The sequence below is a fragment of the Schistocerca nitens genome, chromosome 4 (genome assembly GCF_023898315.1).
Source record: "Schistocerca nitens isolate TAMUIC-IGC-003100 chromosome 4, iqSchNite1.1, whole genome shotgun sequence".
NCBI lineage: Eukaryota > Metazoa > Arthropoda > Insecta > Orthoptera > Acrididae > Schistocerca > Schistocerca nitens.
In genome coordinates, this window is record NC_064617.1 from 941447506 (window position 1) to 941460891 (window position 13386).

Sequence of the window (13386 nt, forward strand, 5' to 3'; positions counted from 1 at the left end):
ACAGAAAAATAATCCGTAATCTTTAAAACATGGCACACTGTAAGAGTAGTGAATGACTGCCTTTGTCACCTTCTTTTAATTTATGTACAATGTCAGCTTCAGTGAGACAGGAATCGCAGTTTGGAGGGGGTACTATTTTTGACAAATGTCTCACTTTCTTAGTAGGCACTCATATGACATGCTCTTAGTCTGTTAATAGGAACAATTTCTTTTCTCGCTATCTCCAAGTGGAAAAACCAAGTATAGCTTTGTTATATGTAGCAGTGTCGCCCAATATCATGTGTCATTGATGTTAATAGTCCAGGTTCAGAAACACTGTCCATTCCGTGTTTGATATGTAGGAGAGTGTGCTATGATGATTGCTGCACAGTAGGTGCTGCACCTTTTTCGGCAGTTGGTCTGTACGTTCGAATGTTGATATGACCCAGTATCCAGTGTAGATCAATCGGTTGGTGCATCTCCTTTGCACTCTTTAGACGTGTTAGTACATCGTGTGCCATTACTACATCGTGTACCAAGGGACTGGACATTGCTTATTTTTCTTCTTGTAGCGAGCCCATCTTATTTCTACAGGTTTATGTATTAAAATTTTGAGAAGCAAAAACTAACCATTTATTTTGTTCAATCAATTTTGTTCTATTTTTGTGAATTTTATTTCATAATGTATAGTCGTTAGAAATGTTCCTCATTATCATCCTTTGTAATTTAATCTGTGACATATTTACACAACTCTGAGCTATTTTAATGCTGCTGCCCGAAATCTACTGTTCTTGAATTACTTACGACCCAGACCCTACATTGATACAATAAACTCTGGGACCTTACAAAATTTCAATCATATGTTGTGTTTCAGGTTTACTGCCTACGTATATCTGCGAAATTCACTATTTTCTTCTTTATATCTTTATCGTATTAGTATATTCTCTTACAGTCCAGGTAATTAAAACTTTTAACTTGTTCTACCATTTCATGATGTATAACAACTTTTGTCCTTATGTAACTTTTTCCTTTAAAACCATTTTTTGCTTTTACATTCAATACCTTACGACCACACTCCTTACATGTCTTGCCCAATAAATCATCCTCTTTATCTGCCAAAAGCAAGGTATCGTCTTAATATAGGAGACAGGGAAATATAATGAGGCTGTCTGTTTTTGATTCAGCCCTCTATCGTAACTGAGGTCCCACTCTCGTATTACACTACATCTTTTCCTGACCCCTTAGTTTCTCAATGTAAGTTATGTTAGTTTAGTTTTCAAAAGTAGTAACATTATGGAATCTCTGAACATGTTTTTCAGACGTCGTCGCGCTTCCCAGAATCTACCAGCTATACGATGGAAATGACACAAACCACCTTGCACCTTGCACCTTGCTTCGGTCATAGTCGTACTCGATGTCATTGAGAAGTGGAATGAACATCCATCCCACAAAGAGCATACAATTCAAAACCTAACAGTGGGTGGTCGATACTCAAGCACCGAACGGGACATGGGTGATGGAGGAGGAATAGGAGGAGAATAATGTGTAGCGTCCCGTCGACAAAGAGATCATTAGAGACGGAGGGCAAGTCAGGATTAGGGAAGGAAATCGGTTGTGGTCTTTGAAAGGAACCAATACGGAATTTGCCTGAAGCGATTTAGGGAAATCACGGAAAACGTGGATGGCCGGACGTGGGTTTGAACTGTCGTCCACCCGAATGCGACTCCATTGTGCTAACCACTGCGTCACCTCGCTCGGTAAGGGAGATAAAGAACTGTCCATTTCATTAAAGACGGTCTGAAAGACTTGTAGAAGTGACACCGATTGTTGCGATCTCAAAGTCAAATATAACCATAAAATCACAAATTCAATTTGTATGTCTATCTCCACACCTACATCTACATGACTACTCTGCAACTGACATTTAAGTGCTTGGCAAAGGGTTTGTAGAAGCATTTCCAGATAATTTCTCGATCGTTACATTCTTGTGTAGCATGTAGGGAAAAATGATTACCTAAAACTTTGAATTTGATTTGCGATTTCTCTTATTTCATTATGATGGTCACTTCTTCCTACATAGATGGGAGCAAAAAAATATTTTTGAATTCGAAGGGAACATTTGATAACTGCAATTTCGAGAAAACATCTCGTCGCATTGAAAAACATCTGTGTTTTGCTGGTTGTGTGTGTTCTGTATGGTTCAAATGGCTCTGAGCACTATGAGACTTAACTGCTGTGGTCATTAGTCCCCTAGAACTTAGAACTACTGAAACCTAACTAACCTAAGGACATCACACACATCCATGCCCGAGGCAGGATTCGAACCTGCGACCGTAGCGGTCACGCGGTTCCAGACTGTAGCGCCTAGAACCGCACGGCCACTCCGGCCGGCCTGTGTTCTGTATGCATAATTCTTTCATATCCAAATCGTCCACTGCTTTCGAGACATTTTCCTCTATTTCGTTCTCTTCGTGTCCTTCATTATTGCAATTAATTATTTTCTTTCTTACATATTTTACATCTACTTCTACATAGGTACTCCGCAAACCACCGTTCGGTGCGTGTTGGAGGGTAGCCTGTACCACTACCAGTCACTTCCTTTCCTGTTCTACTCGCAAATAGTGCGAGGGAAAAGCGACTATCTACATGCCTCCGTTTGAGCCGTAATAGTTCGTATCTCATCTTCGTGCTACTTACGCGCAATGCATGTTGGAGGCAGTAGAATCGTTTGACAGTCAGCTTCAAATGGCGGTTCTCTAAATTATGTCAATAGTGTTCCTCGAAATGAACGTCGCCTTCCCTCCAGAAATTTCCGTTTGAGTTCCCGAAGCATCTCTGTAACACTTACGTTGTTCGAAAAATGGGTCAAATGGCTCTGAGCACTAGGGACTTAACATCTGAGGTCATCAGTCACCTAGAACTTAGAACTACTTAATCCTAACTAACCTAAGGACATCACACACATCCATGCCCGAGGTAGGATTCGAACCTGCGACCGTAGCGGTCGCGCGGTTCCAGACTGTAGCGCCTAGAACCGCTCGGCCACCCCAGCCGGCTATTGTTCGAACCTACCGGTAACAAATCTAGAAGCCCGCCTCTGAATTGCTTCAATGTCCTCCTTCAACCTGATCTGGTACGGAACCTAAACATTCGAGCAGTATTCAAGAGTAGATCGCACCAGCGCCCTAAAGCAGTATCTTTTACAGATGAACCACACTTTACTAAAATTCTCGCAATAAACCGAAAACAATCAAGCGCGTTATGTCTTCCTTACATGTTAAGCATTTTCGTTGTTTAAACCCAGTTTTGTCTCCTGTGAATACAGTATTCAATTAGGCGTACGTTTCTAAATCATGCTTGTGGGTGCTAATGCACTTCTTTACTATTACAAAATCAGATTAATTTCGCTTTTGTCTACAGCTGCAGAGACTGACCTAAACAAGTTGGTAAGATGCTTCGGGTAAGATTCCAACTTCTTTCACTAGTTAGTTTTAAATTTTAAACCATATTTCTTCTTATTTTTCTCCACCTTTTCCAATTAAAAGATTCCTGCAACCATTCCTGCAGTTTTTCAGTATACAAGAAACTGATTGTTTCCTCAACTTCACTCCGTTTTTTGTTCATGATTTTTGAGGCCCATAAAATACGAACTATGTTATTACTTCAGGTATTTCAAATTCCTTTCAAATCAAACCACCATACCATAAAGCATTTAGGCAGCAATATGAGATGACATATTACACTACTGGCCATTAAAATATCCACACCACGAAGATGACGTGCTACATACGCGACGTTTCACCGACAGGAGGAAGATGCTGTTATACGCAAATGATTAGCTTTTCAGAGCATTTTCAGAGCATTCACACAAGGTTGGCGCCGGTGGCGACACCTACAACGTGCTGACATGAGGAAAGTTTCCAACCGATTTCTCATACACAAACAGCAGATGACCGGCGTTGCCTGGTGAAACGTTGTTGTGATGCCTCGTGTAAGGAGGAGAAGTGCGTACCATCACGTTTCTGACTTTGATAAAGGTCGGATTGTAACCTATCACGACTGCGGTTTATCGTATCGCAACATTGCTGCTCGCGTTGATCGAGATCCAATGACTGTTAGCAGAATATGGAATCGGTGGGTTCAAGAGGGTAATACGGAACGCCGTGCTGGATCCCAACGGCCTCGTGTCACTAGTAGTCGAGATGACAGGCATCTTATCCGCATGGCTGTAACGGATCGTGCACCCACGTCTCGATCCCTGAGTCAACAGATGGGGACGTTTGCAAGACAACAACCATCTACGCGAACAGTTCGACAACGTTTGCAGCAGCATGGACTATCAGCTCGCAGACCGTGGCTGTGGTTACCCTTGACGCCGCATCACAGACAGGAGCGCCTGCGATGGTGTAATCAACGACGAACCTGGGTGCACGAATGGCAAAACGTCATTTTTTCCGATGACTCCAGGTTGTGCTTACAGCATCATGATGGTCGCATCCGTGTTTGGCGACATCGCGGTGAACGCACATTGCAAGCGTGTATTCGTCATCGCCATACTGGCATATCACCCGGCGTGATGGTATGGGGTGCCATTGGTTATACGTCTCGGTCACGTCTTGTTCGCATTGACGGCGCTTTGAACAGTGGACGTTACATTACAGATGAGTTACGACCCGTGGCTCTACCCTTCATTCGATCCCCGCAAAACCCTACATTTCAGCAGGATAATGCACGATCGCATGTTGCAGGTCCTGTACGATCCTTTCTGGATACTGAAAATGTTCGACTGCTGCCCTGGCCAGCACATTCTCCAGATCTCTCACCAATTGAAAACGTCTGGGTAATGCTGACCGAGCAACTGGCTCGTCACAATACGCCAGTCACTACTCGTGATGAACTGTGGTATCGTGTTGAAGCTGCATGGGCAGCTGTATCTGTACACGCCGTCCAAGCTCTGTTTGACTCAATGCTCAGGCGTATCAAGGCCGTTATTACGGCCAGAGGTGGTTGTTCTGGGTATTGATTTCTCAGGATCTATGTACCCAAATTGCGTCAAAATGTAGTCACATGTTAGTTCTAGTATAATATATTTGTCCAATGAATACCCGTTTATCATCTGCATTTCTTCTTGGTGTAGCAGTTTTAATCCCCAGTAATGTAACTGCGTGGAGAAGTCAAACATATCGATATCAACCTGAGGTAGTAATGGAAGAAGTCTACGTAAGGGTGAGAAAAGCCCAAAACAAAGTACTGCAACTTACTAGCAGTCTGCTATCAAGGCACTACATTCAAATACAGTTGTTAATCAAAAGTCTCCGAACACTTCTATTTAAGGCGGAATTGAGCGTTATATCTCACGAGAGGCGGATCCGCCATTATAAGAGGCGGGGAGTAATGTGTTGTCAGCAGGGAAGCACTAACAGCTGAATGCGCCTATCAGGAGAGATCAGTGACTTCGATGTGGAATACTCATTGGATGTCACCTAAAGGTTCGTTTACATTGACCATAAAAACTATATATTGCCGACAATATATCTCGACAGTATTTTGCTGTAACATTGCGGCCACACATACTACAACATTACTGGCCACTATTGCCTGGCAATGTTTGCGGCAAAACATTTCCGGGTCATAAGTAGCTCTCCTGCCTTCACATTACACAAATAATGAAGTTATTAAGAACAAGGTGAGTCGGGCTTAGTGGAGGCGTTTCTTTTTAAGAAAATGTTTTCAGAAAATTTAAATAGTGAACTGGTGCTGAATACAAACCTGTTCCAGAATTTTACAGGGATCTCGAAACAAGGTTTCCAGTATATCTCTCCGAGAATTGCTAAAACCGATGCAGATATGAGACAAGGTATATTTATTTTTTATTTACTTATTTATTCCAAACTTTTATACGAGTTACAACCCAACTGGTGATCGCCCTTCTGTTTTTTTGCTATTGGTGATTCGTACGGAAGTTTATGTACCTCCATAAAGTTGGCTGTCCATCAATAAGGCAAATGGTATCAGAAGTATGCAGTGCTTTGACAGAAGTAAAAGATTTCATTCAGGGAAGTTTGAAATAAGAATAATAATATTTTTATTTGATTTTTGTTCACCAGCACTCATCGCTGTTTTTACTGGCATTTTCTGCATCAGGTATATCCGAGATTAATATGAAACTCATGGTATCAAGTGTAAACCATGTGGATGAAGAGCGATATGCACTTCCACATTTGCTATGGAACACTTTTGCCTCGCATTTGGCGTAGGTTCGAAGGCTTCGGAATTATTGTATGCTTCATCAAGTGTGATTCTGAGCTCATTGGCAACAGCTCGCCAACTGTTTTTTTCAGACTAGAATCTTTGTCTACATTAATTTCGACGTCCTATATCTCTGCTCATAGGCGAATCGCATTTATAAAATAAATAAGTCTCTCGTTTGTCCACTTCTTCATTGCTGTATACAACAAAGTCACGACAGCCAACAACTACAAAACACGTGCCTTTATGTTTGCGAGCGAACTCTCGGAAAAAACCAAATCGATATTGTTTTCGTTCAGACCTTGGCTCAGACACGTGACACGTGACTGCAGCGCTGTTGGTGAGAGAAGTAGGAAACAATGGCGAGAGCGAGAGGGAAGCACTTACAAACGAGGACAGAGATAGCTATTGCACCGCAATACGAAATATTCTCCAACGTTGGTGGACAACACCGTCAGACCCTGGGTAATACGTCGGAAACTACCTGTAACATCAGAAATATTTTCCAGGCATACTGCAAAACTGTCATCTATTGCAGACACAATACAGAAATGTTGATGGCAATGTTTATGTGGCCAAACACTGCCATAAAATACGGCCCAACTAAACACACATTAATAAATCCATCAGGGACATTATTTCGGGCCATCCAAAGCTGCCCAATTCCACTGCTGGTGACGCTTGAGAACAATGCCATCTATACCAAGACCATAAGACCCCATGTACTGACGGAGAGGGACACTCAAAGGTTCTTGTAAAAAATGGTATGAAAACAATGCAACTTATCACTCGTGAGTTGCAATGTGCTACCACCGTCACATTTACGTGGAGCTATTCAGCGGCGTCATGATCTTTAGTATTCTACAGTCAGAAACACGTTAGTACAATGGCATACTAAGTACATATATGTTGCAATGAAACTTCCTAGTATATTAAAACTTTGTGTCACGATGTCACACAACAGCGCACACTCCGCTGTACAGGAAAAGTTTCATTTTGGAAATGTTATGTTTGCTTACGAGAGATGTTTTTATTTTAAGCCATGTTTGTACCAATCTCGTAGATCGGTTTAAGATTTAGTACTACATTTATTTTCAAATGAGGTTCACTCATGCCACAGTCTTATGGTACAACCCATAACCGAAATCTGTATTAACTCTCCCTAATTCACACCCGTTGATGAGTAACTGTCAGTAATCAAAGACGTGTTCTATTGGTCCATTGGGTCGGCGATAGACAGAACACATCTCTGCCGTAATATATCCCAGAATTCTTGCAACTAAATCTAAAATATTTGGTTTTCTTTTCTGCTACCGAGCTTCATTATCGTGGTGCGAAAGCCAAATTCAAGCTGTTTTTTTTTTTCAGTTTACTTCATATAATAGGCATCGAATTTGCATGAAGAATTCCTGATTGATAGTTCGACCTTGAGGCAATAACGCTTGGTACTCTACGCCGTTAAAATCGAAGAACACAGTGCGCATAACCTTGATGAGCGATCCAGAATGTTTCCACAGGGATGACAGGGCCTTAGTTTCGACGTCACAACCGTTAACCGATATTTCATCACCTGTGGCGACACGTATCGGTAGTAAAGCATCGTTATTGACTTTATCTAGCCACTGCTGAGCGACATGCATTCACCGCCGGTTTTGTTTGAACTTTAACACGCTTCACATCGAAAACAACTGGAAAAATTTCAAGGCACGAGCCACTTGATACCAACATCATCAGAGCGGCCTCAGACTGTGTTTCAACGATCGTTCATAGTAATTTATATCACGTTTTTCACGATTTCATCGGTTGATGATGTGCTGGGGCTCGGCATTTTCGACGTCTTTATGACCTTCTTTTGAAAGCTTATTAACACTCTTAAACCCTTGTTTTACCCACATCAGAGTCATCAAAAGCAATATTTAACAATTCTAAAACTCTGCTGCATTTTACCCCGTCCCTATAGCAAAACGTAATGGATATTCTCTTACACATTTTTACACAAAATAAATAATCGCCGATACAACGAAAACACATGCAACCTTCTTGGCAGCTGATAAAATATTAAATATCCAAATGGATAACACTGTACAGATATTTTTAAGACATGTTTACCAACACAACAACAAAAAAACACTCGAATTCGTCTAATACAACATGCGAAATTCAAAATTCCCGTCACTTTTTGAACACACTACGTATATTTTTTTTTTTTAAATTGCTGGGCAAGAAGGGGGAGCCACCGCTAGCTTATAGCTTTTGCACTGCTCCTTATCGTACTGTCGACTGCGATGGCATTGTGAAATAGACTCCGAGTACATGAAAGTGAAAGAGTTCAACAAAGCTTCGAATTTGGAGTTACTACATTCAACGAATTAGCGACTTATGGTACTCTGATATATTTTTAAGAACGGAAGTCTTCGGTTTTTATTTTCTGGAGCCATATTTTTAATGTCAGCTCATGATTAGGGAAACTAAAATATTAACCGGATGTAATTGTTCCCTACGTCAAAGTTTCCGGTACTAGTGGTACAGTTTCCTATTTTCCTACTTTAAAACAAGCTTAATGGCTTGAAGACTTGTGAAATGACTCAAACTGTCACAGATAAATCCTTTCTGCATTCAAATACTGCTCAAGATCTGTATGCATTCAAACGACTCATTGGCTGTGCACTTCATTGCTACCGAATTTCTCTATAACTATCTCGTAAATGCAGCAGTCAGATTGATTAACCGTACGGCAGTATTTATTAAACTGTGCCTCGATGTTTTTCAACACCTAACGCACATCTTATTAGTATGATAAACACAGTTAGAAGTTTGAGATACTTACCTATGAAAAATCTTCTCCTCTTTGACGTATTTCCAAGAGCATCCGTAGCAGCATAAATTATTCACCATTGATGTTGCTAACTAATACATGTGTAAAAGTAGGATAAATACGTGTAATATTGAAGTTTCGATCTTAACGTCAAAACTAAACAAAAATTGTTAAACGAAAGTAACAGTTATCTACCGTCGTTATTGACATTGTTAAAACCCATTGTAAAGAGAATAATCGTCATTCATTGCGTTGTAATTACATTTGAAGTTGAACATCGAATCGAAGTCTCGCTAGAGGAAGCAAGTATAGCGAACAAGAGTTTCAATAATGGCAATAACAATAATAATAATAGCAATAAAAATAATAAAATTGGTCTGAAACAGGTAATTATTCTCCAATTTATCATTTTTTCGATGAGTAGGGGGTGTGGGTTAGGTTTTAGCTTTGGGAGAGTACAATAGAGATGAATGTCCGCCTGAAGCAATGACTAGCATATTTTTGTTTGATACGAAAGTAATGGATGTACTGAAATTAGTAGCTATTTTTTATTATTTTCCAGGTGAAAGCAGAATGAATTTCTGTTGCGGGAGTAACATGAGCAGCCAATAACTACAATTTTTCATTTGGCAAGCTTAAATCTGAATATGAGTGTATCTCCAGTCTTCGTGCACGGCATTGTGCTGTGAACGTTCAATGCTCAAATTTTTAAGTTTTAGTTGAAACAATACAAAGTGACGTTATTTTTCTGGAATTCAAGTAAAACAAAAATTCCCTATTAGTCTTAAGCCAATATTCTGAAGTTATTATTTTTCTGACTCAGTACATAAATATATTTGACTTCTGACGTAGTCAGATAATTAGCTATTCATTTCATTCATTCATTTCATTGTTGCCCTTATGGACAGTGTTTGAACTCGAAAATCACATGATGACACAATTTTCACTTCTTTCCTCTCTTCCTCTTCTCTTCCCAAAATCTCTTCATCCTTTGGCTGTGCTCCTGTTTCCTTTGCTCTGTCCATAATGTTCCTGTCTTCTTTCTCTCCTTTACAATAAATTTTGCACTCCTAACTTTGTTTCTGGAGTATTTCCTGTCTCCTATCATTTGCCTGTTGATCCCTATCTGCCTTAAGTCTTCGTCTATTTCATGATACCAATTTGTTTTCTTGCTTGAGCTGTTTACTACATCAAAAATTTTCTTTGTAAGTCGGTTGTTGTCCATTCTCTGTATGTGCCCATAGAAAGTTAATCTGCGTTTTCTGATCGCGTCTGTTAGTCTGTCAGTGTGCTGGTACAGCTCTTTGGTAGGTCGCTTCATCCATATGCCATCTCTGTGAATTGGTCCAAATATTTTTCTGAGAATTTTGCGTTCTATTTTTTCTGTGTCTATGATGCCTGATGTTCCAATTGTGGTTGTTTCTGACGCGTACAATGCTTCTGGTAATACAACTGTTTTGTAGTGCCTAAGTTTGGCCTGCCTCGATATGCTTTTCTTATTATAATGTGACCATGTGAGTTTGTATGCCTTCTGGAGTTTCTTCGTTCGTTCCATGTTAGCCGCCTTGTTTGATCCTCCCATTTGTATGTACTCCCCTAAATACTTAAATTTTTCGACTCTTTCTACGGATCCATATACAGTATGCATGGTGTGTACATTGTTGGTCTGTCGTTCCATATATTGTGTCTTCTCGTAAGATACCTGCAGACCTGTTTTGGCAGCTATTTCATGCAAGCATTCCAGTGCTTCCTTTGCCTCCTGTGTATTATTGCTGAGTATGGCTATATCATCTGCAAATGCCAGACATTTTATGATTGTTTTGGTTTCACGTGTTCTTCCCAGCTGTATTCCTTTAACTTGTTCCTCCCACTGCTTGATAATTTTGTCTAACACCATGTTGAACAGGATTGGTGAGAGCCCGTCTCCTTGTCGGACACCTGTGTGTATGTGGAAGGGTTCCGAAATTTCTCCCATGAACTTAATCTTGGAGGTAGTGTCTGTAAGCGTCTGTTGTATAAGTGTCCTGGTTTTTCTGTCGATACCATATTCTTCCAGTACGTCAAAGAGTGTCTGTCTGTCTATGGAATCATATGCTTTTTTAAAGTCCACAAAGGTAACTACAGTGTTTCTTGCCTGTCTGACTTTCAAAAGTGTTCTCAAGTTCCAGATCTGTTCGATGCATGATCTCCCTTTTCTGAAGCCCGCCTGGTATTCCCCAATTTGCAGATCTGCTTGTGGTTCTAGTCTGTTTAATAGCACCTTAGAGAAAATTTTGTATGTAACTGGTACTAGCGAAATGCCTCTGTAATTGTTTGGATCTGACTTATCACCCTTTTTATGTAACGGATGGATCAATGCACATTTCCATTCCTCTGGCACTTTCTCTGTGATCCAAATTTCGGAGATAATCTTATGGATTTTTTTGGTGATGTTTTCATCTTAGAGTTTCCAGATCTCGGCGATAATACCATCTTCTCCGGCAGCTCTGTTATTTTTCATTTGTTTTATGATTTCCTCTATCTCTTCTATTGTGGGTGGATCAGAATCGGCATTAGCTATTCATTTGATGTTAAAGTCATTTACAGCAATTTTGTATTAAATATTTCAAACAACGCGCTTACGTGCTGCAGTATGCTGGATAAGCAGCAGTATCACCTTTGAACACTAGGAGGAACGAAGTAACGAAGAAGATACCGTATGAAATCGTATTGTGTATTTACGTTTTCATGAGGATAATGTGAGCAGTACATGTACAATTATTTTAGTATTGCTCTACCAAGCGTATTTCTAGTAGCTCTGAGAAGCAGTGTAATATAATATATACATTCGTTAAGTATCGACTCACCCAAAAATCTTCCATATTTTCTATCAGTTTCAGGCGAAAATATTTACTGTACTATTAAAAGTATTTGCAGCTTTTCTGTGTTTTCAGTGCAAACCATAAATTCGTAATAGGACACTATCGTCTGCCATTACGTCATAAATACACAAAGTCGAGTGGAACATCGCAAGTTGCAAATCTATGTGAAAGTTGTGCCTTGGCAACAATAACTTCTTCAACAATCTGTGGCGCAATTGGCAGTCGGCCGCTTCCAGGAGCAATTCCCGAATCGCCTGTTAATTCGAACGTCCCAATCACGTTCTTCAATACCGGCTCGGAAAGAGGACCTCTCCGTATTCTTTTAATGAGTCGATACTTGGGAAGAGCAGCAGCGCTATTGCTGTTGTTTTGATAAAACAGCTTTACGAGTAAAGCCCTGCTCATCTTGTCCAGAACCAACTTGACTGTCTGCAATATAACTAATGCTTATGTTTCAACCCTATGTCGCCATTCCAGTACCGGTACCTGACGGCAAGTCATGACGCTAATAGTACTAACAACACAAAAGCTGCAGCGCACAGTCTGAACATCATTCCTATGAAGTTGGGTATCCATATGGTAAATAATTTTCTATCTACACAGGCTCAAATAGCGAAAGTAGTATAATTATAATCCTCTGCACTTGTGACACGTAAGTAGCAATGTAGACTCTTTCCCGAGTATTTCGTTCCAATTTCGGTAGCAGGTAACATGTTTAACTACCACTCTCACGGTGATGTACACGTTGGTTCCTCTGTAGTCTCCCGTGAATATAGCCGGTAACAAGAAACCTTTCTACTGGTCAAATAAACATTTCAAGAAAAAAATTACGACAGATTGTTGTTCCTTCAACAGCTAAAGCTCCTCACTTTCTTTTTCCAGACTACTTGAAGTTTACGAAACCTGAGTCAACAAACAACATACTTTTATATTTCGTTTTGTGTACGATTCATCATTATTTGCTGCAACTGTAGAATTTTGGAACCCGTATTATGTTCGAGTATAATGACTTTTTTGGAGACTAGAAATCTACTCTGTAGGAATCAGCATGGGTTTCGAAAAAGACGGTCGTGTGAAACCCAGCTCGCGCTATTCGTCCACGAGACTCAGAGGGCCATAGACACCGGTTCCCAGGTAGATACCGTGTTTCCGCAAGGCGTTCGATACAGTTCCCCACAGTCGTTTAATGAACAAAGTAAGAGCATATGGACTATCAGACCAATTGTGTGATTGGATTGAAGAGTTCCTAGATAACAGAACGCAGCATGTCATTCTCAATGGAGAGAAGTCTTCCGAAGTAAGAGTGATTTCAGGTGTGCCGCAGGGGAGTGTCATAGGACCGTTGCTATTCACAATATACATAAATGACCTTGTGGATTACATTGGAAGTTCACTGAGGCTTTTTGCAGATGATGCTGTGGTATATCGAGAGGTTGTAACAATGGAAAATTGTACTGAAATGCAGGAGGATCTGCAGCGAAT